The sequence below is a fragment of the Bison bison genome, unplaced genomic scaffold, assembly GCF_000754665.1.
Source record: "Bison bison bison isolate TAMUID 2011002044 unplaced genomic scaffold, Bison_UMD1.0 scf7180017864295, whole genome shotgun sequence".
NCBI lineage: Eukaryota > Metazoa > Chordata > Mammalia > Artiodactyla > Bovidae > Bison > Bison bison.
This window is the reverse complement of record NW_011494867.1, coordinates 9,870,111-9,875,176: the sequence shown is the minus strand read 5'-3', so window position 1 is coordinate 9,875,176 and position 5,066 is coordinate 9,870,111. Positions and strand designations below refer to the sequence as shown.

Genomic DNA, 5,066 nt, shown 5'->3' with positions numbered 1-5,066 from the left:
CCCCATTTGTTATATCATTTGCTCTATTTTTTTTATTATTATCTATACGTAGGATGCTTTTCTGGACCCTTTGAGGGCAGATGACTATATCGTGGCACTTTGCTCTCAGAACTTAAGAAGATGGTAACTGAAAAGCCTATCAGAACACCATGGGTCCAAGGGTTCCCAGCCAAGAGTTTCCACAAGGGGTTTGGAAATCTCTGGTGTTGACCCTCAACAAAGCATGTGTATGTCTTGTGCATTTCAGAGTGCAGTGTCCAATGATTTCATCAGGCTCTCAAAGGAATCTACAACTCCTCCCCTCAAATAAAAAGACAGAAGCTCTGAGGGAAACCAACTCCTTCATTTTAAGATGGAGAGCCCAAGGAGACCCAAAATGCTGTGTAGATCCTAAGAATAAGGACATTCTCTTATAAAGCCACGAGGCAGTTAACCAATGTCAGCACATTCAACCTGGATGCAATATTTTAATCTAATCTAGCGTCCGGTCCAGCTTTGTCGACTGACCTAATAATATCCTTCATAGACTTTCCCGTCTGGGACAGGGTCCAGGGTAGGCTTGGATGTTGCATTTCCTTGTCCTATCTCTAGCTTCCTGTAGTCCAGATCTTTCCACAGCTTTCATTTGTCATAGATGGCATGGAAATTCAGGGTGAGTTTCATCGCCCTTTTCCAGCAGAATGTGCCTCATTTTGCACCCATCCCCTTGTGTCTCCTCATGTTTAGATTGAGGCTGTGCTTTTCTGGCCAGAAGTTGTGTTATTCTCTGGGAATCACATCCAGGGGTGACATATGAGCCCTTTATTATGGGAGGTGACCTGGGAAATGCTGGCAGGGGAGTGGAACAAGAGAGCTGGGGAGTGCTGACCAGCCCAAAGGAATTCAAATGAGGAAAAGAACCCCAGCTCCCAGGCAGCCCCCATAGAACATGCTAGAAGGACCACCCAGCGACTCGGTGAGGTGGAGAGAGGGTCCGCCTGGCAGGTGACCTCATCCCCAGGCTCAGAGCAGGTCTGCTCTCTCCCCTGCTGCCAGGAGGAGGGGACCGTCCCTCGCCCTCTGACTCTGCCAGCCTGGGATCCGCCTGGCGCACACATTCTCAGAGCTAAATAATCCTTACGGTCGCTGTGTCCAACCTGCCCCTTTCTCGGGTGTGGACACGGAGGCCCAGGGAAGGGATATGATAGGACAAGTCACACAGTCAGAGGCGACAAAGCCAGGACTGGCAGGCAGCGCTTGCAGCTCTGTGCTTCCTGACCCTCGCCCAGCACTGGGCTCATCCATCATTTGACATCTAACCAAGGGGCACCTCCCAGAACACAGTGTTGGTTAAAAATAAAACAAACAAAGGGACGTGCTCTCCTCACCGGCTCTGAGGCTCCCAGGCCGTCCAGAGCAGCCCCACCTTCCCGGCTGCCAGCTCCAGGTCACACACGGAGAAGGCGCTTGACTTTCCTAAGTCACCTTTCCTGTATGCGGGACAAAAGGAAAAAGAATGAATTTGGGCACCCTGAGCTAAAATTAGCCAATCTTGCTGTTCCAAAGGCTTCCATTGTACTCAGTCAATGACTGGCTTGAAATAAGATCCCCTGGAGAACTCAGCAATTTCACCTGCGCCTTCCTAACTAAGCTTCTGGGGCTCCCCCACCCCTGCAACTCCTAGAGAAACATTAAACAATACTGAGACATGACAAGTGGCTTCTCTGGTGTGTTGGGGCAGGTCTAGCCTCATAGACTGACCTCGGGCTGACCTCGGGCTGTAGGAGGAAATGGGAGGGTCCCCCAGGTGATGGGTGGCATGGGTCAAGCTCACCTATCTCTGGATCATGGCCAAGTCAGAAGTCAGAAGGGCAATGGTTAGCTTCTAGGGCATTGTTTCTTAAATGCCTGCCTTGGGCCAGGCATTGTTCTGTCAGTAAGACAGATGCTCCCAGACATGTGGCTGGAGGGGATGATCAGGGGAGGGAGGCAGACCACAGGTAAGTTAAGAAGGAAACTAACAGGACAGGGGACTTCCCTGGTGGTCCAGTGGTTAAGAATCCGCCTTCCAATGCAGGGGACGTGGGTTTCATCCCTGGTCTGGGAACTAAGATCCCACATGCCACAGGAAGTAAGCTTGTGTGCCCCCAAAAGAGAGGCCAGTGGGCAGCAACAAAGACCCACCACAGCCAAAAAAAAAAAAATAAACAGGACGAGCAGAGCCTAGGAGGAAAGAGGGCAGAGTGGTGATGGGAGGAGCCATATGGGGCACCTGCTCTGAGGAGTTCTGTCTTGGTCCTCCCAGATGTTTGGGTTCCCCCAGAAGGAGACCCTGAGGCAAGGATTTACAGGCAGGCAGTTTATTTGGGAGATCATCTGAATAAACATGTACATTTTTAGGACACATTCAGAAACATCAGTTAGAGATGTTTTATTTCCAAGGACAGGAAACTCAGACTTCATCAGTCAAACAGACAAAGAAAAGGAGACTTTGTTGGTTCTTATGACTGACAATCCACAAGGAGCTCAGGTGTGGTTTGATCCACATTCTCTAGGTCTTTTATTATTCAAATACTGATCGACTTATTTGGCTGCACTGGGTCTCAGTTGCAGTCTGCAGGATCTTCAGTCTTTGCTGTGGCACGCAGGGTCTTTTATTTGAAGGATGTGGAATCTAGTTCCCTGACCAGGGTTTGAACCTGGGCCCTCTGCATTGGGAGCTCAGAGTCTTAGCCACTAGACCAGCAGGGAAGTCCCTCTCTAGGTCTTTTAGAATGCTTCTACAGGTCAGCAACAACAACAACAAAAAGAGCTCATAGTAAAATGGAAAATTTCAAAACCTCTTCCAGAGCCATATTTTGGAACAGGGTTTCTGTTCTTTCTGTCTAACCCAATGGTCCCCAACCTTTCTGGCTCCAGGGATCGATTTCATGGAAGACAGTTTTTCCTCAGATGGGGGACAGGGGATGGTTTGGGGATGATTCAAGCACATTACATGTATTGTGCACTTTATTTCTATTGTTATTACATCAGCTCCACCTCAGATCATCAGGCATGAGATCCTGGATGTCGGGGACCCCTGCTCTAACCCACTCCTGTGAAGAGAAGATTCTATCATTTATTCATTTTCCATTCAACGCTGGTTTGTTGGGCATCTTCTTTGTGGGAGACCCCATGGGGCAGGGAGCCAGGGAGATGGAAAGAGACAACAAGCTGAGAGCAGCCAGGGCTGATAACAGCCACCACCACTGCCGATGACCACGAAGATCCAGGCACAAGGCTTGGCTCTCTTCCCAGTTCATTCCACTGTGACCAACTCTCATTCGCCGGGTGGGGAAACTGAGGCTTGGAAAGGTGGAGTGGCCCCTCGATTCGCCTCTTGGTCCACACTCGTGCTCAGCGGTGAGACCACACAAGGGGAGGGGCAGCACGGGGTAGGGGTCCAGGACAGACCCCGGGGCTCGGAGCTGCGGGCGATGGGAGATGGGAGTGGTGGCAAAGGCGGCTTGTGTGTTGTGCCCAGCTGGGTTATGTCACCTCCCAGCTCAAAAATGCAGTTGTTGGCAAAACTCCACCCAGGGGGGGATTGGGCCAGGAAGACATTAACAGGCTCTCCCTTTCAGAAGCAACCTTCATCATCACCCTACAATAATAAATCAGCTGAGTCAAAGGAACCACGCGAATAATGTGGTAACAGGGACTGTCGGGAGGGAAGGACTGGACAGGCAGATTTATGCCATGTGGGGACAAATATTACTTACTTGGCAGAACACGGCAGAGTTAATGTCATTTTGAATAACTTGTTTACCCACTGATTATGTGATTAATGAATATCAAAAGGCTCATTGCATAGAACTGCAGTTGGGAATGGCTGGGATCTGGTTGTAGTCACCATCACAGGACAAAAAGTAAATCAATTTAAATGATCTCCAGGGGAAAACAATGTGTAATAAATGTGCTAATTAATAGGCTTGGGTGTTTTAAAAATTCTCTTCATCCCTGAAAAAAAAAGAAGAAATCATTATTTCAAAGTTAGCCTGTTTTTTTTTTTTCTGTTTAAATAACAATAAAGTGTGTTAGTCGCTCAGTCATGTCCAACACTTTGCAACCCCATGGACCATAGCCCACCAGGCTCTGTCCATGGGATTCTCCAGGCAAGAATACTGGAGTGGGTTGCCATGCCCTCCTCAGTGGATCTTCCCAACCCAGGGACTGAACCCAAGTCTCCCACATTGCAGGCAGATTTTTTTTTTTTTACCATCTGAGCCACCAGGGAAGCCCTTAAATAACAATACTGGTATTAAAAAATAATATCAGTTTTCTCAATTAAAGAGAAAAAAAAAAATCAGCACTTGTCTGGCTTTTGAGATCCTCCATCCTGGTTCAAACTCCCCACTGTCCTTCCTTTGCTCGTGCGTGTTCCTGAACACCAGCCTGCCTTTGGCAGCTGCTCCCGCCTCCCCCAGCCCCCATCCTCTCTTGCCCTCTCCCAGCCCCTTTCTCACCCCCTCCCAAGCCCTCCAGCCCACAGCTGTTCCTCTCCGGGGCCAAGGCTGCATCTCTCACCCCCGTGGCCTATAGGAAAGAGCAGAGGAGAGCTGCTGAGAGCCAGGAGGGAGCTCTTGGAAACACACTGTCCAGCCACGTTATACAAGAGGTTGGGGGTCTGTCCAAGGTCACAGAATCGACTCCAGCAGCAGCCCAGGGGCTTCCAGGTGCTTGAAGTTGTCAGGGGCCTGGGTGGGAACCGCAGGTCCATCCCAACCCCGCGTGCTCTTCTGGAAGGTGCCCACCTTCACCTGGTGAATTTTCTCACCAGTAAAGTGGAGCAGCGAGAGCATCCACCTCATTGGTGGCAGGTTTAATGTGACAGCATCTGTAAAGCCTGGGGGCGGGGGGCGGGGGGGGGCAGGCAGGGTCTGCTCCAGCCTGTCAGCTCTTTCCTCCATCGCCCCCTCGCTGGCAGCAGCACTGCTTGAAAGGGAGAGGACGGGGCCCGGCAGATGGACAGAGGGGAAGCCCAGCCTGAGGCCAGGGGGCTGGAGAACAGGCATGTGGGCCGGCCTTCCGGGTGTTTCTCCGGATGA

The 5,066-nt window shown here is 50.5% G+C and overlaps 1 non-coding gene across 1 annotated transcript; it reads right to left on the bottom strand.

Moving 5' to 3' along the window:
• Window positions 1-2,657: 2,657 nt before the first annotated feature.
• On the bottom strand, window positions 2,658-2,730 carry TRNAG-CCC. Its single transcript has one exon. It is a non-coding gene; the product is annotated as a tRNA-Gly (tRNA).
• Window positions 2,731-5,066: the final 2,336 nt, after the last annotated feature.